Raw genomic sequence first — 24,079 nt, 5'->3', positions numbered from 1 at the left:
TAGGCTGCACCTGGGCTCAATATTGCTGAATGAAGGATGAAGCTCACCTGAGCAGGAGGAGGTGGGGTTTCTATAAAGCTAAGAAGCTGAAATCAGCAAGGGGCTGCAGTTCATGGTCTATCCCTCCCTGACAGGGGGGAGGTGTGTTGGAGATAACAGGGTTTGGTAAGGAGCCAAAAGGGGAAGGAGCCATGGGGAGCAGAAGCAGCTTGGATGGGTGGTAAACCCAGAGGCTAGAAGTAGGGAGTAGACCAGAGCCCAGGGCAGTAGTAACCAGCTCTGGAAGTAAGTAGACCATAGTTATGGAGCTTAGGGTCCCTGAGCTGGAACCTGGAGCAGAGGGTGGGCCTGGCTTCCCCTACTAGCCACTGGGAAAGTGGCACAGGCTGTGGACAGAGGTTTGCCTAGAACAATAGGTGGACAGCTTGTCCTGAGAGACTTTGATGGACCCTGGAAAGGGAGGACTATAGTGACCTGGCCCTCTGGCCCCAAAGAGGGAGCCAGGAAGTCTCTTCCCCACCCACCCCCAAAAAAAGGCTGCCCTGAGTCCTGGAGGTTGAGACTGAGCCAACAAGCTGAGCAAAGTAGGAAGGAGCATCTGACCATGGGTGAGCTAATCCCCAGGTGAGATGTAAGGAGGTGCTCCAGCAGTGCGTACTGAACCCCAGTGCATGGTGCAACAAGAATGTTCTTTCTCCCCCCGGGGGGGGCCTGGGAAGCTGAGAACAGCTGAGTGCAGTGCATTCTAGTCCCCTTCCTCCCCCACACAAGGGTGGGCTGAGAGAAGAAGCAAGGCCAGAAAAACTGTGCACCCCCCAAGAATGCAGGGAAGCACAAAGTCTTTGCAGCAGCACTGCATTGCCCAGGGTGCCCCACTTCATTCTCAGGTGCAGGAGGGGCCAGCGGTTCCTTCTTTAAGGCCCTATATGCTGCCAGAGCAATGTCAAGGGGCCTTTGTGTCACTGAGAATGGGGCCCAGTGACTCTACACAGAGCTGGTACTGTAAACTTTCAGCTCCCAGAGAAGTCAATGTTGATGTAACTCTAAAACCAGGGAGACATGATTCATAGTTACGTGAAAGTGGTCGGTTCTGTATATTCAAGATTTTGTGTTTATGCTAATATTGGAGGGGTTTTTTAAGTGGTAGCTGATAAACATGACAAATCATTTTTAAATAAAAAAGGTGATTAAACAATGAATGTAAATTGCATTTGTGATTTCAAATACATTGTATTTTAATTCCCACTAACAATTGGTAAATGCCAAAATAGAACTATCTGTATTATTAAGCCCCTTGCCCCCCAGGTATAGAAGTCAAACTATGCCTCTGAACAGGCACAAAGGTCCCTAGCAAGATGTGGGGCCTATATAGTTGGACCCCAGTGTTGCCCTCAGGGGCTACTGTGCAACACCTATCAGAGTCAATGAGAATTGCAGGGGTTTCTTGCAAAGCAGACTTTGGCCCCTGTACATGAAGTAAATCACTTCACCACCACTGAAGTGCAGCCACCTCTGGGGTAGAACATAGCAGCTGTATAACAGCACACACTGACACTGCACAACAGATTAGGTTGGGAAGTGAAGAATGCACAGCCAGTTGAAAATGTAGGGGGAAGCTGGAGAGAGAAGACAATGTAATTAACCAAATTATATCCTTTGCAGAAAGAAAGTTGGCTCCCACTACTATCTTTGTCCACTGGGCAAGGATAGACACTGCACTGACACAGGGAGTGAGAGACTAGAACCAGAAATCAACCCCAGGCCTCCTGCACTCCAGCGCAGAGAGTTATTTCAGCAGGAGCTTGGTGACTTTCAGGTGGGTTTTGCGTTGTGATTCATAGTTTTGTCCACTAGAGGTCTCACTTCCCAAATTAATAAAGAAGCATTTGGTCTATTGGCAATCCATCAGGCAGGTAGTTGTGTAGATCAGTTTTGTGAATATGGCAGTAGCATGTATCAGGGAGGGGAGTAGCTAAGACCTGCCTAACCACAGGCTTTGAGCCTGAGACCTGGAACATGGCTGCCTCCAAAATCTCTGGATTTTTGCTGCCACATTTAGTGGATGCTGCTAGTCCTGTAATCTTGAAAATGTCATTGAATTGAAGGGGAACAGTGGGTCAGATCTTCAACTGGTGTAGATCAGCCTAGCTCTTCTGAAGAAATGGAGCTACATGGATGGGGGACCTGAGTCGGGAGAGTCTATTCATGCTGCAAGAAGATAGTTGCTGAGTTCTGAAGTCCCACCATGGCCTGGATTTGCTTCACTTCGGGCATAGACTATTTTTCCTAATTAAAAAAAAAAAACAATTCTGGGGAGGTTAATCAAGAGATGCTGCTGTCAGTCATGTCCCTGGTAGGCAGAAGTAGAGTTCATCCAGGTAAAAGGATGGTTCATTGTTCATTGGCAGGTATTCCCACCTCCTCACTCTTTGTTCCCAGTTGATAGTGAAGAAGAGGGTGTGTGGGGGAGGACATCAAACAGTTGGTAGGTAGGCGGGCTCAATTGACACCAGCCACAGGGAGAATTTGCAGGTAGGGAGCTAATAGACATATATGTTCAGCAGCAGCAGCTTTTTCCAACACCAAGGATGGGTAGGGCGAGGTTATGAGCCGATTCCATCCGTGTCTGTTTTGAGCCACCATCTGAGCCTGTAGGTTGTTGCCTGTATGGATCTATAGACTGTTGTATCACTGTCTCCTGGGACATCCGCAGCCTCCCTGCCCATGCAGTCTTCCGTAGAGAACAATGTTAGGCAGTCAACATAAGAATGGCCATACTGGGTCAGACCAAAGGTCCATCCAGCCCAGTATCCTGTCTACTGACAGTGATCAATGCCAGGTGTCCCAGAGGGAGTGAACCTAACAGGTAATGATCAAGTGATCTCTCTCCTGTCATCCACCTTTACCCTCTCACAAACAGAGGCTAGGGACACCATTCCTTACCCAATCTGGCCAATGGCCATTAATTAACTTAACATCCATGAATTTATCTAGTTCCCTTTTAAACCTTGTTATAGTTCTAGCCTTCACAACCTCCTCAAGCAAGGAGTTCCACAGGTTGACTGTGCGCTGTGAAGAAGAACTTCCTTTTATTTGTTTTAAACCTGCTGCCCATTAATTTCATTTGGTGGCCCCTAGTTCTTATATTATGGGAACAAGTAAATAACTTTTCCTTATTCACTTTTCCTTATTCACATCATTCATGATTTTATATACCTCTATCATATCCCCCCTTAGTCTCCTCTCTTTCTAGCCTCTTTAATCTCTCCTCACCCCTAATCATTTTAGTTGTCCTTCTCTGAACCTTTTCTAATGCCAGTGTTTCTTTTTTTAGATGAGACCTCATCTGTACACACTATTCAAGATGTGGGCATACCATGGGTTTATATAAGGGCAATAAGATATTCTCGGTCTTATTCTCTATCCCTTTTTTAATGATTCCTAACATCCTGTTTGCTTTTTTGACTGCCGCTGCACACTGTGTGGCCATCTTCAGAGAACTATCCACAATTACTCCAAAATCTTTCCTGATTCCTTGTAGCTAAATTAGCTCCCATCATATTATATGTATAGTTGGGGTTATTTTTTCCAGTGTGCATTACTTTACATTTATCCATATTAAATTTCATTTGCCATTTTGTTGCCCAATCACTTAGTTTTGTGAGATCTTTTTAAAGTTCTTCACAGTTTGCTTTGGTCTTAATTATGTTGAGCAGTTTAGTATCATCTGCAAACTTTGCCACCTCACTGTTTACCCCTTTCTCCAGATCATTTATGAATAAGTTGAATAGGATTGGTCCTAGGACTGACCCTTGGGGAACACCCCTAGCCTTCTCCATTCTGAAAATTTACCATTTATTCCTACCCTTTGTTCCCTGTCTTTTAATCAGTTCTCAGTCCATTAAAGGATCTTCCCTCTTATCCCATGACAACTTAATTTACATAAGAGCCTTTGGTGAGGGACCTTGTTAAAGGCTTTTTGGAAATCTAAGAACACCATGTCCACTTGATTCCCCCTTGTCCACATGTGTGTTGGCCCATTCAAAGAACTCTAATAGATTAGTAAGACATGATTTCCTGTTACAAAAACCATGTTGACTTTTGCCCAACAATTTGTTCTTCTATGTGTCTGACAATTTTATTCATTATTATTGTTTCAACTAATTTGCCCGGTACTGACGTTAGACTTACTGGTCTGTAATTGCTGGGCTCACCTCTAGACAGGGGCGGCTCTACAAATTTGGCCGCCCCAAGCAGTCATGCCCAGGAGGCGCCCCCGAGCCGCGGGAGGAGCGGACCTCCCGCGGGCATGACTGCGGAGGATCTGCTGGTCGCGCGGCTCGGCTGGACCTCCCGCAGCTGTGGGCGGTTCGCTGGTCCGGCGGCTCCGCTTGAGCTGCCGCAGTCATGCCTACGGGAGGTCCAGCCGAGCCGCGGGACCAGCGTCCCCTCCGCAGTCATGCCTGCGGCAGGTCCGCTGCTCCCGGGGCTCCGGTGGACCTTCCGCAGGCATGACTGCGGCAGGTCCGCCGGCCCAGCCTGCCGCCCCCCCGGGAAAGGGCCGCCCCAGGCGGGTGCTTGCCCCGCTGGGCTCTGGAGCCGGCCCTGCCTCTAGAGCCCTTTTTAAATATTGGCGTTACATTAGCTATCTTCCAGTCATTGGGTACAGAAGTGGATTTAAAGGACAGATTACAAACCATAGTTAATAGTTCTGCAATTTCACATTTGAGTTCTTTCAGAACTCTTGGGTGAATGCCATCTGATCCTGGTGACTTGTAACTGTTAAGTTTATCAATTAATTCCAAAACCTCCTCTAATGACACTTCAATCTGTGAAAATTCCTCAGATTTGTCACCTACAAAGGACAGCTCAGGTTTGGGAATCTACCTAACATCCTCAGCCGTGAAGACGGAAGCAAAGAATTCACTTAGTTTCTCCACAATTACTTTATTGTCTTTAAGTGCTCCTTTTGTATCTCGATCGTCCAGGGGCCCCACTGGTTGTTCAGCAGGCTTCCTGCTTCTGATGTACTTAAACATTTTATTACCTTTTGAGTTTTTGGCTAGCTGTTCTTCAAATTCCTTTTTGGCTTTTCTTATTACATTTTTACACTTAATTTGGCAGTGTTTATGCTCCTTTCTATTTACCTCACTAGGATTTGACTTCCACTTTTTAAAAGATGCCTTTTTATCTCACTGCTTCTTTTACATGGTTGTTAAACCATAGTGTCTCTAAGTTCCTTTACTGTGTTTTTTAATTTGGGGTATACATTTAAGTTGGGCCTCTATTATGGTGTCTTTGAAAAGTGTCCATGCAGCTTGCAGGGATTTCACTCTAATTTAATTTCTATTTAACTAACCTCCTCATTTTTGCATAGTTCCCCTTTCTGAAATTAAATGCCACAGTGTTGGGCTGTTGAGGTGTTCTTTCCACCACGGGAATGTTAAATGTTGGTCACTATTTCCAAACGGTCCTGTTATAATTACTTCTTGGACCAGATTCTGTGCTCCACTCAGGACTAAATGGAGACTTGCCTCTCCCCTTGTGGGTTCCTGTACCAGCTGCTCCATGAAGCAGTCATTTAAAGTATCGAAAAAATTTGTCTCTGCATTTCGTTCTGAGGTGACTTGTACCCAGTCAATATGAGGATAATTGAAATCCCCCACTATTATTGAGTTCTTTATTTTGATAGCCTCTCTAATCTCCCTTAGCATTTCATCATCACCATCACTGTCCTGGTCAGGTGGTCGATAAAATATCCCTACTGTTGTATTCTTAGAGCATGGAATTACTACCCATAGAGATTCTATGGAACATGTGGATTCATTTAAAATTTTTACTTCATTTGATTCTACATATTCTTTCACATGTAGTGCCACTCCCCCACCCCTGCACGACCTGTTCTGTCCTTCCAATATATTTTGCACCTTGGAATGATTGTGTCCCATTGATTGTCCCCACTCCCTGCGGTTTCTGTGATGCCTATTATATCAATATCCTCCTTTATCACAAGGCACTCTAGTTCACCCATCTTCTTATTTAGACTTCTAGCATTTGTGTACAAGCACTTTAAAAACTTGTCACTGTTTATTTCTGTCCTTTTCAGATGTGTCAGATTCTTTTTTATGTGACTGTTTCTCATCTGAACTGGCCCATACTTTATCCTCTTCCATCCTCTCCTCCTGACTAAAACCTAGAGAATCTCTATCAATAGACTCTCCTCTAAGAGAAGTATCTGTCCGATCCACATGCTCCTCTGCAGCAATCGGTTTTCCCCCATCTCTTAGTTTAAAAACTGCTCTGCAACCTTTTTAATGTTAAGTGCCAGCAGTCTGGATCCACTTTGGTTTAGGTGGAGCCCATCCTTCCTGTATAGGCTCCCCCATCCCAAAAGTTTCCCCAGTTCCTAATAAATCTAAACCTTTCCCCTCTACACCATCATCTCATCCATGGATGGAGACTCTGAAGCTCTGCCTGCCTATCTGGCCCTGCACGTGGAACTGGAAGCATTTTGGAGAATGCTACCATAGAGGTCCTGGATTTCAGCCTCTTTCCTAGCAGCAGCAGTATGGTCCTTCTAGCAACATAGCCAAACCATTGTACTTGGCACCTGTTGATTGTAGTCATGCCCTGCACTTTGTCTTCTACAAATGTCATCCTTTCTTAATCTGTTTAGCCTCGTCACGCCTAGGATACAAATGCAGGCACCTCCGTTCAAACGTTTGTGGCTTTTGTATTGTATAGAATCTGATAACTGTCACTAACACGGCTTGACTGTTTCAAACACTTCTGTTCAGTCCCGTGAACGTTCTGCTGGCAGTAGCTCTCTGCTGGTTGATGCCACATTCATAGCAGTTGTCATATGATGGAGCCCAAGCAGCAGAAACTGACTACTGGTTCAAGGTCTACACCATTAGTTACTGGTTTAGCCTGTTTCTTGATGATGTTGTTAGTCTGGGCTTTTGTTCATTCATTTTCTGTCTGTTCTGCTCAGAGTTGTTGCTGCTGCTTAGTTTCACTCCCTCCATAGGCTATCACTATCAGTCACCTTGACTTGGCAGATGATATCATAATTTGTCCCAATATCCTGCAGCCTCCACCAGTGTTACTAAGGGAGTTGAACAAGATGTTCCTAAATATAGAGTAAGACGTATTGGATTGAGTACGCATCCTTGTTTGACTCCAGTTTTCACTTCAAACTTCTGTCAGCTCACCACTGACTCATACCGCACACCAAGCTATGCTATACACGCTCTGCAGTATTTGAATCAACTTGCTGTAAAACTGTACCACTTGAGTATCTTCCACAAAGCCCCTCTGTTAATGGAGCCAAATGTTGTCTTAAAGTCAACACATGGCAAAACTGGGATTCATTGAACTCTGTCTCTCTCTCTTCAGGATTTGATGAAAAACAAATATCTGATCTATGGTAGAATGTCCAGGTCTAAAGCCAGCTTGTGACTCAGAAAGGATTCCTCTGCTCTTCTTTTAATTTTGGCCAAGAATCACTCTCCAGAATAGTTTGCTAGGAATGCTTATCAGATATTCCTCTGGTGTTGTCACAATCTGTCAGGTCACCTTGCTTGAAGAGTGTACAATGATTGAGTGTTGCCAGACTTCAAGAACTTAACCCTTTGTCCAAATGAGGTGAAATAGTTTGCAAAGGAGCATGAGCATGCCTTTTCCACCATATTGAACACTTCAGGTGGCATATCATCTGGGCCAGATGCCTTGTTTTCAGGAACTTTATTCTGGCTTCAATTTCTGCTTCCAATATGTCGTCGTTGTCTTCTTCTTTGTTGCCTTTGCAGTTAATAGCCTTAAACACAGCTGGGTCAACTTGACTATTCACATTCAATAGCTGATAAGAACATTTTTTCCAGATTTCAATCTGTATCTACTATGTAGTTCCCCGAGCATTGTGTAGCTGACTTGTTATAGATGTTAAGATCTGTAATAGCAATCCGACTTTCTGGAAGAACTCACTTTTTTGAAAGTGATGTCCAAGTTCTTCACTTTCTTCTTCTTCACCTAAAGTCTTTTAGCCTTTTCGACTATTAAGTTTAGTTCCTTGATGAGCTGACTGCTCTGAGTGGGGGAAAAACAATGGTCAGCTTTCAGTGATGCTAGTTACACTTCTTGTGCATGCACATGTGTGTACATATCCAATATGCACACACAAGAAGTGTAGTTAGCATCACTCATCCTTGTTCCTGTGCTTTAGCCCAGGGGTGAAGTGAAAGATTTGATTTCAGCACCTGTGTGATGTCCCAGGTCTTAAACCCAGACAGCTGCCACATCCTTGCCTCCACCCAATGGCTACTGAAACTTAGTGGGCTGAGAAGCTACTTGTGCTATAGTCCCAGACAAGGCCCCACTCGTGGCAGCTCTGATTGGAGGATCTCCCACTTCCACCAATTGATCCCGTTACACTATCTAAGCCAGGAGGAGGAACAGGAAGTTTGTCTGAGCGAAAAGGTGCTTTCCTGTTGTGGCTGCATTGGATTCTGCTTGTGGCTGTCTTGTTCCTGGCTCCTGCTCTGCTCCTGGCTTACCTTGGCCTTCACTCCTGTTCCCACTGTGCTCCTACTCCGTGCTTGATACTTGCCTCTCCTCCTGTCCTTACACCTCGCCTCCAATCCTCAGTGGCTAGTCTTGCCTCTAACCCTGGCATCTGACTTCTGACCCTTGGCTCTGGCATTTGGCATCTGACCTCGGGTCTGACCCTCCGCTTCAGTTCCTGACTTGATCCCTGGCTCTGGTAACTGGCAGTTGACTCTGGTGCTGACCCGTGGCTTCATTCCCCAGCCTGGACACCTGCTCGACCTGACTTGTGTTCTGACTACTTGGCTAGACCACCTACATCCTGGTCTAACACGCTGTTCCTACTGCACAAGTGTCCATGTCGCCACTGGCACATGTTGGCCCCATTTGTCATCTTAAGAGTCTACGAACTCCCTGCTCCTCCTCAGAAGTCCCTCGAGGTCAGGGTTGAGGTACATTGGAAGGGCCGGCTGAGCACACTGTGGCTAAACACAGAATTTCAGTCCGTGGGGCCATCAATCTGGCCCCTGTTCCCAAACACACCATTCACAGGGGAGGCTTTGCTTCCCATCCCAAGTGCCCTTAAGCATGTGCCGTGGCTGCCAGCACCAGGGGAAGTTTAAATAAATCCTCCGAAAGACTGTAAGGACATTGTTTCCAAAAGGCTTCCTGAGCTGCAATGTGCAAACTGTGTATTGTGCATTCTTCCCCACCACTGCATTTGTGGCTGCAGAGAAAAATCTCCCCTTCTATTCAGGAGCCCCCTGCACCAGTCAAATAATAAATAATATACTGAAACAATACATTAATCCTTTGCCTTTCTATAAAACCCAATGGAAGCAGGGAGGCAAACCCAAGGCCGTGTCCAGGGGCGGCTCCAGGCACCAGCATGCCAAGTACGTGCTTGGGGCGGCAAGCCATGGGGGACGCTCTGCCAATCACCGTGAGGGCGGCAGGCAGGTTGCCTTCGGCGGCATGCCTGCGGAGGGTCCGCTGGTCCCGCGGCTTCGGCAGACCTCCCGCAGGCGTGCCGCCGAATCCGCAGGACCGGGGACCTCCCACAGGCAAGCCGCTGAAGGCAGCCTGCCTGCTGTGCTTGGGACGGCAAAATACCTAGAGCCGCCCCTGGCCGTATCATAAATTTCTCTGGGTTGAGTTTCTTCTTTCTGTTACTGTCCTTATTTTCTTTCCCAGAGGACTGTGCCAAGCAGTATCAGCACAGGAAATGCCCAGCCTGCTTCCTGTGCACCGACCTCCTCCCACATCCCCTTTCACAAACATCCCGGTGTTGAGTCCAGACTTGACGTTATGACCCGATATGCCCCCCTGACGTCTTGCTGTCTCAGGGCTAGCACATGGCTCACAAGCCATGTTTAGTAGGATCACCACCTCAAAACCTTTTTATCGGTTGGGTGTTAATCCTGCAAGCTACTGCACATGGGCAGGTCCTGCTGAGGTCTGGTGGGCCACCCACCAAGGGAAGCAGTTTGCAGGATCGGCACCTTAGGCTGAGCCTACACTGACAATTTTCAGGAAGTCTCCCACCCTTGCAGCTCCACTGATGGGTGCATGAACCAACGCAGGCAGCAGGCATTTTTATCACCATGTCACAACTTCAAGGGTTTAAAACAAAAAACACGAATGAGGCCCCAAAATTCACAACATTGGCTTAACAAGCATGAAGTGTAAAGAAATAACACAGCTGGGGCCTTTTTAGTTGCCTTCTGGGGTTTGAGCTCTTGGGGGGGGGGAGGTCACGTTTTCCAGCTTTTCTCTGCAACCAAAAAACTTACTTTAAATTAAAAAAAGAAGAAAGCTGTGAGAGTCTCACAATTCAAGGAGCTGAGCCTTAAAGAAAAACACCAATTATCACGAGACTGGAGATAGTCATAGGAGTTGGCAACCTGCCGAGAGCTGCTCTGAGTTATGGCCCAACCCTAGAAATGTTCATGCACATGTGTAACTTTAATTATGGGACTACTCACGTGAGTCTAGCTCGACGTGTTAGTGTTTGCAGGATGGGGCCTCTAGCCCGTTCCCCTGTTGTTTGTGAAGGGAGAGCAACGTCTTTTTTTAAAATGGGAGATTGTAAGAGCACAAACTGATGGGAGGCTCAGCAACTGGGGCTAGCCTCTGAAATTACCTCTCACTTAACTTTTTGTTCGTTGACTAGATTGCACATTGAACTGAGTGGCCCTTTAAATTTTATACAGGCCCAGAGTGAAGGCTACCAGGAGTAGAAACCCAGTCTCATGAGTCCCAGGCCAGTGCTCTGTCCACTAGGCCACAGTGACATGAATGGCTTTCTGTCCCACTATCCCTCCACTAGTTAGTTTGGTTTTTTTTTCTTTCCTGAGTTATCTTAATAATCCTCCACCCGTATGACAAGCAGTTCACATTATGGACTCACTTATGATAACAGGCTGCCCTGTCAGCACAGAGGATGGGTCATTTCTCTATTGCCCATCTCCCCCTTCAGCTTCTTGCTGGTGAGTTAGCTGCATAAGAGGCATCTGGAATTAACAGGGAGATATGGGGCAGTAGGAGATGGGGCGCAGCATTGATCTCCATAAAGGAGACAGTGATCTGGGGGAGGCTGGGCTTGCAGCCTGTAGCTGTAATCGCAAGCGGGTAGGTTCTCGAGGTGAAGAAATGGACAGAGGTTTCCGACTCCAAGGTTTAGATGATTAAAACATGAACTCGACAGCCGTGCTTCTCAAAGCCAGTCCGCCGTTCGTGCAGGGAAAGGCCTGGGCAGGCTGGGCCAGTTTGTTTACCTGCTGCGTCCGCAGGTTCGGCCGATCACGGCTCCCACTGGCCGCGGTTCACCGTCCTAGGCCAATGGGGGCTGCAGGAAGGGCGACCAGCACATTCCTCGGCCCGCGCTGCTTGCCGCAGCCCCCATTGGCCTAGGGCGGTGAACCACGGATGCAGCAGGTAAACAAACCGGCCTGGCCCGCCAGGGGCTTTCCTGCACAAGCGGCGGCCCGACTTTGAGATGCACTGCTCTACAGGGTGGGAAGAGGGCACCGGGGATACATATTTAATGAGGGGAACTCTTCTTTCCCTTCTGTTCTCCTTCCGCCCACATGTGTACTCAATGCAGTGCTTCATTGTAACAAAGTAACCAATGTTCCCCTTCTTCCATCCCAACTCCCCCTCAATTCCAGCCCTCAGCCAACAACATTTTTATGAATGAACTCTGCCCCCGCTTTGCACTGTGACAAAGGTCCCCATGGTTCCCAGGTATCTGCTGTTGCTAATTCTTGGGACTCAGAAGTAGCAGGATCCTTTTATTCTTAAACTGCAGCTAATGGGCTTGTAGGGTCAGAATCTGTGCTGCAGCTCAGAAGATTCGTAATTCATAGATTCCAAGGCTGGAAGTGACCATTAGGATCATCTAGACTGACCTTCTATACCCCACACCATAGAACTTCCCCACAATAATTCCTAGAGCAGATCTCTTTGTAAATCAAGGTAGGGAGTTTTTCTAATTGTCATTGATGGAGAATTCACCACAACCCTTGGTAAGTTGTCCCACTGGTTAATTACCCTCACTGTTAAAAATTGACTGTTTCCAGTCTGAACTTGTCTAGCTTCAACCTCAAGCCCCTGAATTGTGTTATACCTTTTTCTGCTAGATTGAAGAACCCATTATTAAATACTTGCTCCCCAAGTAGATACTTACAGACTGCAGTCAAGTCACCCCTTAATCTTCTCTTTGTTAAGATAACTAGATTGAGCTTTTTGAGTCTCTCACTGGAAAGCATGTTCTCTAATCATTCTCGTAGCTCTTCCCTGAACCCTCTCCAATTTATCAACATCTTTCTTGAATTGTGGGCACCAGAACTGGACATTGGATTTCAGCAGCAGTCACACCAGTGCCAAATACGGAGGCAAAATAATGTCTCTACTAAACCCTGGATTAGGGTGATTTATGTGTAGATTGTGGGAGGCTTGAGCATGAGTTTGAACCCTGGTTTATCTTGCAATGTGGACATACCCTTAGAGCCTATACAGTGGTGGCTGCCTTAAAAGCTTGTCTATATTAGAAAAGCTGCACCGGTAAACAATCCATTTAAAATTGATGTAGGTACACTGGTATGAACACCTACTATAGACCCATTTACACTGATTGATTGAAATCCCATTTAGATGGGGTCCACTTAACTGGGTAATCTACCAACACAAGATAAATCTTGACCATCTGGAGGTTTAAATAGATCTAGTTACAATGGTGGAAATTGTCTAATATAGACAAACCCTGAATCATAGGCCTGCACTCTGGCCACACCCATTTCTTCCCATGATATCCCCCTCTTACATCCCTCTCTACCAGGGACTGCAGGGGAGGAGGCACAGGGTTCAGCCAGCCCTATTTGGAGATGACCCTTACATAAAGGGTATATCTTAGGGGGCGTTTATACCCCTTCTACTCCACTAAAGGGCTATGAAGGGGCTGTAGTAGGGGACAGAATCAGGCCTTTCATTTCTGCCTCTGCCTCACCCCCTTTCACTAAATCATAGGATGCATCCACTGTAACATTCTAAAATAGCTGGTGTGTCTTGGCTGGGTTTCTAGATCACCTTCTTAGTAGAGCTGGTTAGGAATTTGTCAATGAACATGGCGTGGTGGTCTTTTCCCCACAGAAAAATGCCAATTTGTTGAAACTTAAACTGTTCATGCAACAGAATCAGTTTTGACAAATCTCCCAACTCAAAAAAAAAATGGAAACAAAGTTTTGAAACCACTGAAACATCCTGTTTCCATATTTTCAAGTGGAAAAGTTTTTGGTTATTCAAGTTAAAATGACTTTTTTGTTTTGAAATTTTAGTACATTTAGACTAAATTTAAAACACAAAGCAAACACAGTTGAGAATGAAATGTTCCAAAAAATATTGAAACAAAATGTTTTGATCTCAACAGTCTTTTGGGTTTTTTTTATTTTTGGGGGGGTTGGAGATTTTTGGTTGATGGAAAAAAATTAATTTCAAATTTTCATCACAATTAAGGATAGGAATTTTTTTTCAATATCTTAAAATTTGCCACTGAGTGGGAAAACTGTTACCTCCCCCAGTCTCTTTAACCAGTACGTGCTAGCAAGGGTGTGCTATAAAGTTGCTAAATGGCTTCAAGTCTAATAACTAGGTGAGCACAAACCATAGAAGTCACATGCAGATTTCAAACACCCAAAAGTTCAGGGGTTTTTGGACTTGGGGGTTTGGCTCAGTCCATTAAAGTGGTGATGATGCAGATGAGGGTTTGGATTTCAAACATCCCAGATGTAGGGTTTCAAAACTGAGTCTTAGGTTATAACCAGTCCTTAATTATTAACTGCCTGTTTTCACCTGCCCATCACTTTCTGATGAATTCTCCTTTGGTGTGGAAATCCTCCTGGCTTAGTCTGTAATGATAGGGTGATTTTTTTCTGGAAAGTTTCAAGGAAAAACCTCTGTCATTTTTGCTATGTGCATAGAAGAAAAAAAAAATTCCCACTGGAAACTTATTGCCCAACCTCCCCAGGCCTGAAAGGTTCCAGTAACAATAATCATCACAACGTTATTATTTTAAAAGTGCCTATCAAAGCATGTGAGGTGCACCACACAACACAATATTTATAAACTAATAAAAATAAGTCATCCACATCATTAACACTTATACAGCCTTTGCTACTCTCAAAGCTCTGTGCACACATTAACACCACCTCTCTGAAACAGGTCAGTAATAATTAGTATCAAATAATACAAGCACTGTATTGTATTAGGTTCTAGATAAATATCTAGAATGAAATCCTGGCTCCATTTAAGCCAATGGCAAAACTCTTCTTAATTTCAAGGGAGTCATGATTTCACCCTTAGCCCTTATAGATATTGTTGTTCCTCTTTTCCAAGCTGATCATTTTAATCCAGTTTGCAGGCAGAACATTTTCTAGTGTTACTCTGTTCTGATCTCTGGCTCATTAAGAGGAGCCTGCTGGATGCCAAGAGTCTGAGTCAAAGCTCGGTGGAGTCAGTGGGAGGCTTTCCACTTACTTCAACTGGATCAGGCCCTATATTGGTAGTATGCCGGAAGGCTACAGCTCATCTGTATCTATCATTGTCCTAAATGTGCTGATCAAAAATGAACACGCATGACCATGATGCCTTGTTTGCTCTGTGATACATGAATAGAAATTGCTCTGTTTTAGAGTTCAACTGCAATAAAAAGCCACCAATGATCAGTTTCATCCTTATCCCTCAATGAAAAGGAGGGCACGTATGGGGCTTGTTTTAAGGATCCACTGGCCACAGATGAGGCACTTTGCGTGCTCCCAAGGTAAGGCATTTAACTTGGAAAAGAAAAAGCCTTTTCCTGTTTCCATTGTGGTTTTGCTAATGTTTCCAGCTGGAGGAGGATTGAGTTTGTAGTTTGCAACTTCCCTTAGTGTTTGGGGGGAGATGACATTTGTCCCACATCCCCACCCCAAGTGTAGTCGTGAAGTGACTTAAATATTTTCCTTCTAAAATCTTCCCTACTATGGGAGTTGCCTGGACTGATGTCTGGAAGGATAGTTCCTTTTTAGTAACAGGGCATTAGGAGGTACTACTGCTGAGGCAGCTGTGCTAAGGATTGAGGCAGGCATGTGGGCTTTTGAAAGCCAGTTTCATCTCCTTTGTTCTTCTCTCTGAGTCATATTTGGTTTGCACCATGGCATGCTTGAATTGCTTTCATGGAAGCAAACCAGCCATGTAAGCTGTGCAGAAAGAGGCCTCCACTGGCAGATCTTGAGCCTTGTGCCTTGGCTGATTATGCCCCACTCCTTTTTTATTTATTTAATACCTGTAACCCTGCTTATTTATTTATTCCTGAATGTCCATGTGATGAATCCAGATGTGAGCCTTGGAATTTTGGCTGCTTTCTGAATCACAGGTTGCTGCTATGCTTTCCTGTTATGTTAGATGGGGGAAAATACACCCACAAAGAGATACTCTTTGCTTTTAAAGCAGAGGCCTGAATCCGGCAGGAAGAACCATGCATGTAGTCCCCCTACATCTGGGTGGAGCCCCATTAAAGTCACTGATTCTCCAACTGGGCATAGGGGGTCTAGCTGCGCAGAGTGTGCTGCAGGGTTGAGGCAGTGTATAAAAATGTCCTCATCAATGTTATACATAACAACCTGGATTAATTTAAGAAGTATTTCTGCATAGCTACTACTTACACATTTATTCGGTGCTTGTCACTGTATCTGAACTCCTTGGGGCTGGGACTCTTTTTTCATTGTGTTTGTACAGCTCCTTGCCCCATAGGGCCCTGGCCCAGGACTGGGGCTCATAGGACCCACTGCAATACAAATAACAAGTAGTAATTGTACTTATGGAATTTCCTTTGTCGCTATTTATGCCATATCATTGTTGCCGACTCTCTCAGTTATATCATAGGTCTTGTGAGAAAGTTGCACCAGCTTAAGTAAAGGTGGGGTTTTGAATCTGACTTAGTTAAACTGCTAAAACCTTCTTTGGACACTGTTAATTCAGTTTAAGCCAGGCATGTTTCAGTTTATCTTAAGTCAGTCTAGGAATTCACTGAAACTAAACTGTAATAAGAGTGTCTACACAGGCACTGGTTTAACCAAAGTAATTTATACAACGGAAGAAGTAGCCATGTAAACGGTAGTTTATAGCCGCTTTGTTTGCCTGCTCTAGGTGGCTGCAGCAGTTGCTGGCTACCAATGGCTGCAATGAGGCCAAATCCCCAATGTAAAGAAGGCCTATCTCCCAATCCAATGCTTTAACCACAGAACAGCTTTTCCTCTGCTAGCCCTGTGAAGCCTCCCACACTGGGCAAGCGATACCTGCAATTTGATAGGCTGGTTTACCCACTGGTTTTCCTGAACTCAACTGTGACCACGAGCCTCCTTCCAAAATAGCTACAGGCTGACGATTATATTTTGACATTGTGATGTGACATCTTGATGTTAGCACGCCATGCTGCGCCGGCCTTGGGAGGGCGAGTTCAGACTCATGCCCAAGATCTATTTCAGCTTGATGGTTTTGAAATATGCTAAGGTTGGCCAGTAGGTCAATCCAGACAATAGGGAGGGAGCTAGTCTGTAGGGAACAGTCCTTCACTGGCCAGGGTTCTTGTGTGGATGGATACATTAACTGAATAAAGTGGCATTCATACTTCAAAGGGATACAGGGCCCCATCTCTGCAGCCTGTAATCATGGAGTGCCTCTTGCCCCATTTAATAGTTCTATTGGCTTCAGTGGGATTACACAGTAAGTAAAGACTATTCTGAGGACTAAGGGGTTCAGAGGAAGAATGGTCCAGTGGTCAGGGCCCTGGCTGCAGGAGACCTGTGTTCAGTGTTCTTGCTTTGCCAGAGACTTCCAGTTGGACAAATAACTTAGGCCTTGTCTACACTTAAGTTTTTACACTTTAACTATGCTGGCCTAGGAAAAGCAGCTAAATAAATAAAATCCTAGTGTAGACACACACAGACTGGTATATTGATATAAGCAGTTTTATAACTTCTGGTTCAGGGAAGCAAATTAAGACATCAGCATAAGCACTCTTATATTGGCATAACTGTGTCTACATTAGGACAAACACATGCATGCAACAGACATAGCTCAGCCTGTAAAACTAACAAGTGTAGACCAGGCTCGAGCCTCTATGCCACAATTCCTCCTCTACCTCACAGGGCGGTTGTGAGTATAAAGACATGAAAAGCTTTTGAGGTGCTCAGCTACTAGGTGATGGGGGCCATGCAAGAGCCAGAGAGGGAGGATCAGATCCATTGTCAGGTTTAAAACCCTGGGCCTGATTCCTCACTTCATGTTTACACTGTCCCTCTGCTGACTCAACAAGACAGCAGTGCCTCATCCAAGGGGCTAACTTTGAAAAGAAATAGCTGGAAATTCTATTTTTAAATGAAATCAGAAATCCTGGTGAATTCAAAAAAATCTGCAGGAAAGCCTAAAATCTTCAGATTGCCTGAATTTTTACTCTCCAGGCTTCTAAGTATTTGGGTCATTTGGTTCTGTGGAGGTATATGATAAAGATCTACTACTACTGCCCTAGTTTGAAAGTTTATCAGTTTAGGGAGTTGTGCTGATGCAACTTCACCAGTAGCTAAAATCCAAGGATAGACCAAGGTTCTATTTTCAGCTCTGACTTGCTATGTGACTTTGACCAAGTTATTTTAAAAGCACATTTTAGAAAGTGCTCTTTTATTTTGGGTGCCTTTTTTCATGGAAGGGACTGGTGCTTACTCTTGAAAACTTCAGCCTTAATCTCTCTGTGACTCCATTCTCCTACCTGCAAAATGGGGATACTATTTCCCCCCTTGTGTGGAAAATGCTGTCGAAGGGCAAAATATTACCGTATTGTACTTGGAAGGGACACTGTCCTTAAATAGAGGTACCAAATTTAGGTTTAGGGATTCGTTTTTTAAAAAACAATATAAAGCCCAATATAAAAAGATTGTTTAGACAAACATTTCCCTGCAGTGTTGTGAATGCACCACCAGCAGGGTGTTACTGCATGAGAAATAGAAAGTGAAATTGACAGAGGGAAAAAAAAAGAAGTGAAACTGACTAACCAAATTTGGACAGTAAAGTAGGGGAACCATTCTAGGGACACTGATCAGATGAAATGGTTTCTTGTCTCAGTTGTACTTGCAACGCTTTACCATTGTAACGGAGCCATCTTGTTGCACCACATACCATGCAACGGTGGCTTTTTCAGTGCATTCTGGGACCCCTAAAATGCCTACCTCATAATGCCTGGTACTGCAGCTGACAGCAGGACCTATGGTGTAGTTTCCAAATATAAGGCACTGCACTATGAGATGGAGCTAGGAGGACTGGGTGCATCAATGCACCGCTTGTGGCTTCCTGAACTCACATTAAGGAGAATCGTCTTATCTGTTAGCAGTACAGAGCTTGTGACACAGAAGAATTCTGATTTTATCTAGTAGAAGGCAGTGTTAACACTTACACTATCCAGGTCATTCCAATGCATAATACCTTTTAAGTAATTCATGACAAGTACCTGAAGATATAATTTTGCCCTCATAATCTGATTAAAAAAAAATTTGGTTTCACTCCTCTTCTGTTATGTACCATCCTTTTTTCCATCTGACTTTTGACTCCAATAATAATAATGGCAAACTATGACAGCAAATGCAAGCATTCATGTAATAAAGCAAGCCCCTATCAGCTATTATTCCCTAACTAGTAATTACCCATGATTATGCCAAACCTCTCCCTTCCCAGGTGCAACTCAGTAATTAAAGCTGGCCTTTGAAAGTTACCTCACACAATGACACCTGCTAGTTCTGCTTCTATTTGCTCCTGCACACTACATATAAAACTGTGAATTATTGCTGTGGTTTATCAAGGTGGAAAACAAGGAGCTTTTGAAAGCACTGTGCTCATTTAGTTTCAGAACATAATTGGTATGAATGTTTCGGAGCAGGTTATTCTAATAAAGAATGAGGGCAGTTATATATTTGATTCCTCATGTTTTGTGGAACTCTTTTGTTTGAGTGACAATTTACAAGACTACACTGATACAGAATCCAGCACACCATGTAGATGTCTCAGGATACTTAATGACATTATTTAAATGGATGCTGGGAATAGATACATGCAGATTTGACAAACCCAAGCATTCAAAAATCATGGGTCAGTGTGCGTCCCATCCCCCACTCAGTCATGAGATTCTATTTTTAAACAAGAAACTTTGGGTTTTCTCTTTGGCATCTGATTTTTGTGCTTTCTAAGGTGCATTTACTTCACATTTACAAGCTTTTCTCTACAACCATGAGCGCTAGAAACTTACTTTTTCTTTTAAAGCAAAGCTGAGATTCTCATGCAATCTTTTGATTCCAGTAGCTTGGGCTTTAAGAAAATACACCAAAAGTTGTGAAACTTGTGATAAAATCATGAGAGGTGGCAACTGGGTACATATGCACTGTCACCCACACTTTTTTGCACTATCAAACAAGGTCAAAGATCTGGATATTTGGTTTTTTAATCTAGAGTGAATAGAAACTGAATATACACATTACAATATAAAATCAGTGAAACCTGGACGCAGCATATAACAAACTGAATTTAATATAAATAATACCAAGCACAGGTGATACTGTAATGATAGTGCAGTACTGGACTAAAGGCAGGAGATGAAGGGCTGCATAATTCTAGAGGTTCAGATCTATAACTTAGGTTTAACATGCTGCATGAGATATGGGGCCTTGTTTAAATTTTGACCATCTTGTCCTTACAGCTGAAACATTACAATCTGCCACGGATCCTGCCTACTTCATTCACTCCCTGTGTTGGTGTAAGCCACTTTAAATAGTAAACTACAATAAAATTGTAACACTTACATGCACCCATTCCCATCTAAATCCCTAGGCAGGGGCAGGGGCGGCTCTACAAATTTGGCCGCCCCAAGCAGTCATGCCCGGGAGGCGCCCCCGAGCCGCGGGAGCAGCGGACCTCCCGCGGGCATGACTGCGGAGGGTCCGCTGGTCGCGCGGCTCGGCTGGACCTCCCGCAGCTGCGGGCGGTTTGCTGGTCCGGCGGCTCCAGTTGAGCTGCCGCAGTCATGCCTGCGGCAGGTCCGCTGCTCCCGGGGCTCCGGTGGACCTCCCGCAGGCATGACTGCGGCAGGTCCGCCGGCCCAGCCTGCCGCCCCCCCGGGAAAGGGCTGCCCCAGGCGGGTGCTTGCCCCGCTGGGCTCTGGAGCCGGCCCTGGGCAGGGGAAGGAGGTGACCAGCTGCTACATTTGCAGGCTCTGTCAAATGGAAACACAGGGTCTTCTCCATTGAACAGGCAGCATGTAGGCATTCCTTATTTTTGCCCCCTTGACCCTTATTATGACTTCATCCAGCTGGTGTCCCAAAGTCCCCTTGGGGAGGGTGCTGCTCGTTGCTAGTAGCTCACAGCCACCAGCCTAACACTCTTCACACTTACCAACTGCATTGCCCTAGTGCAGGGTCCTGCACTGCCCCCTTTTGAAGGGTAGCAGAGCTTCCCGTGCCATGTGTGCTGCTGGGAACCCACAAGAGGAAATCTGATGGTGTTACCCAGAATTCCTCTTGGGGCAGCCTGCTGCAGTATGTCCCCTCTATACTCATCCTGCCTGGGCTGTGTTATAAAGCTGCAGTCTGGCCTTGTGGCTATTGCTATCGTTTTACATTTGACAAATCCTGCCTGTCTCTCTGCAGCTGGGGAGGCTGCTGATGGCAGAAATTCAGCTGCACAGAAGAGGCTGATTTGGAGGAGCTATTTCTCCTGCAGAGGAGGGCACAGCAGAAGTAGCACAGCTACTGCAGAAGCCCTGAGACCACAGTGCAGCCACAAGGGAATTTCTTGCAGCCCTTGCAGAGCTCCTCAGAGCACAGCCGTTATTTGGACTGGTCCTGACTGCAGGATTTGACCCTTAGTCATTAGAATCTGGTTTGGGTTTTTTAGCCAGGACACTGAGGTGCCACCTCCCTCTTTCAGATGTGCCATGAGATCTTTGTCATATACCTCCACAGAACCAAATGACCCAAATACATAGGAGCCTGGAGAGTAGAAATTCAGGCAATCTGAAGATTTTAGGGTTTCCTGCATATTTTTTTTGAATTCACCAGGATTTCTGATTTCATTTAAAAATAGAGTTTCCAGCTATTTTTTTTCCAAGTTAGCCCCTGGGATGAGGTACTGTTGTCTTATTGAGTCAGCAAAGGGACAGATTGAAAAAATAGCACTTAGAGGTGTGGACTTCCCCATTTATCTTGAGCTATCAAAGCCCCGTACGTGGTCAGAATCGCACTTTATCGTTAACCACTTCTCTGCTGGTCAGTGTAATTGAAATGGCCAATTAAACTGGACATTTCTTATACTGACATTCTGTTCATTTGAATGGATGTTCCACAGCAATAACAATGCAAGTCCTGAACAATAGTCAAATAGTCTCCTGCTTACTAGGGTAATGGACATGTTTATAAATGGACATGTGCTTATCAATTAGGTAAAAAATAACTAAAAACATCTTGACTCTCTTGGTGCAGTTTGTAGGATGTTGCAAGATCCTGTGGGATTTTGTGAGTTTTCTATAAAACTTGTTCCAGCAGAAGTAGCTGCAAAGGCATTTCAGTTTAGTATGCTTATAAATATCTTTTGAATGACTCTCCTTTTGTCTTACGTTATCTGGTAATTGGTGGGGGCTCCTGCCATCCAGAAATGGGAAGATGAAACTGATGCACTAAGGTGCACTCTGAGCCAGTTTACAACAGTGGGTAAGGATCATAATATACCTGATTCAAAGCAGGGTAGGCACTGCATGTGTTGGAGTCTATATGGCAGGTTACAAAACATAAGAACATGGCTAAGCACGACAAAACAATAATGGAAAATAAATCTTCATGAATCTTAGAAACTTTCTGCTGTCTCCCTGCAGATGCTAACTCCCACCAGAGACGTGGTTCAATGAACACAATCCAATCTCCAGTGTGGATGGAGTTTAATATCAAGCTTCAATGGTCTCTGCCCATGAGTAATCTTTTATTCCAATCCTGTCTCCCCAAGGATTAAGGATCCAATTGGAAAAAGGGCAGTGGTACTCTTCCATGAAACAGGGTCCACCCACTGGAGATACAAAGATGATGTGTCACTCACAGTAGATTATCCAGATATTCAAGATATGATCTCTGCTGAGTTCCTTGGGCTTAGTTTCTCCATAGCAGGCTCAGATGTCCTGCTGGGCTCTGCAAGGCCCCTTGTGTTTCCCTCCTTTTTGAGAAGGGAATCATAAGAGTGGTACTATCATCCAAGCACCAGCCACCTTGGTGCCAAAAGGAGTTGTCACTAAATGCTTTGATCATCAGTAAAAGAGTTAACAATGTTGGCATTTAAATTATCATTATTGGGCTTTGAGTTCACACTTCATTGATGGCTTCTCTACACCGGGTCACCAGCGTGCACTCAAGGGGTTGATCTGTAGAGCGCTCTAATGTGTTACACTTCCCTTGCCCTGAGCAGACCTCACTGGTGTGCTCTACAAGGTTCCTAGTTTGTATTAACATAGCCTTCATCCTCAGGGAAGGTTCATACCTCTTGGTGCTAATGTTTCAGGCTGTCAGCAGATGTCTCTGCAATGGTTACGCTCATTTCACAGTTCGAAGGTTTTCTTTGCAAACAGAAGGACTAGAAACTTGCTTTAAAAAAAAATCGAAGCAGAGATTCTGGAGCACAAGATAGCACTTGATAGAGGTGATAGTGGTGCCCCGTACCCCTAAATCTCCCCCATTCAAGCTCTGATTGAAACTATCTCAAGAACAGTAAAACTGGCCCTACTGTACTACTTTCTTATAGTAAATGAAACTGCTGCTTCAAACAAATGCATCTCTATGGGTTTCTAAGGCTGCCTAGATCCCATAATTTTGGCACCAGATAAATGTCCTGCTGCAGCAAAATGCAAATAGTGTAACAAACCCCTGGCCTCTATGAGCTCCTGATTATTCCTATGCTCCCACCAGGGCCATTCAGAACTTCAGTGTGACTATGGAATAGAACTCAGATATGCATGCTCTTTCCACTTGAACCAAAGGAGAATCTTTGTTAGTGCCCATGCGACACAGTACAGCCAGTTCATTAGAATATATTTTAAAAACTATCAGTTTACTAAATCAGTTTATATAATAAACAAATTTAGAGCCAGAAATATTTGGCTGCGGATGGTAAAAGGGGAATACTCACATCCTCTTCTGAAGATTGTGAAAAGAACAGGAGTACTTGTGGCACCTTAGAGACTAACAAATTTATTTGAGCATAAGCTTTCGTGGGCTACAGCCCACTTCATTGGATGCAGTGGGCTGTAGCCCACGAAAGCTTATGCTCAAATAAATTTGTTAGTCTCTGAGGTGCCACAAGTACTCCTGTTCTTTTTGCAGATACAGACTAACACGGCTGCTACTCTGAAACCTGAAGATTGTGAGAAACTTACAGAGTTTTACCCTTACAGCAATATAAATATTCAGAGCAAATAGGTGGTGGCTGCTGCTGCCTGCTCATATTTCTATGTATTTCCTGAGCTCTTCATTTAGCCTGGCAGCATTGGATTATTTTAATGTCAAATCAAGGATCCAGTAGTGTAAAGGAGCAGGGGAAAGGTACATTTCATGTAGTAACCCTGGAAGGAAACTCCAAGATGAAGACTTGAGGCAGTCCAGCGAGATATTGTACCAGCCACATATACTAAACTGTCCTTTCAGTAGACCAGAGAGAAAGCCCTTTTGGTGAAGGCTGTGAACTGTTGCAGAACAGAAACAGATGTCTTCAGATTTTCTTTATAGGAAGGTGTAGGATTCATTCTCCTTCAATTTCCATATAGAAAATTATGTGTAAGGGCCTGTCTACACTACAAAAAAATCTGTTGGCTGATTGATCCCATTTTCAAAAGAAAAGATCCAACCTATGAGGCACTACTGATTATTGCCCTTGCCGTAAAGCCCAGTGCAAGTCTGGCTGTGCATTTGTACAGCAACTAGTACAG

General features: G+C 44.7%; 1 long non-coding RNA gene across 1 annotated transcript; it reads left to right on the top strand.

Moving 5' to 3' along the window:
• Positions 1–93: 93 nt before the first annotated feature.
• LOC123348966 lies at positions 94–22,477 on the top strand. The gene is made up of 4 exons (XR_006573292.1): positions 94–165; positions 1,663–1,816; positions 14,733–14,860; positions 21,986–22,477. It is a non-coding gene; the product is annotated as an uncharacterized LOC123348966 (long non-coding RNA).
• Positions 22,478–24,079: the final 1,602 nt, after the last annotated feature.

This window comes from Mauremys mutica, chromosome 13, assembly GCF_020497125.1.
Source record: "Mauremys mutica isolate MM-2020 ecotype Southern chromosome 13, ASM2049712v1, whole genome shotgun sequence".
Taxonomy (NCBI): domain Eukaryota; kingdom Metazoa; phylum Chordata; order Testudines; family Geoemydidae; genus Mauremys; species Mauremys mutica.
Note: the sequence above shows the minus strand (reverse complement) of the source record. Positions and strands in the feature narration are given on the sequence as shown.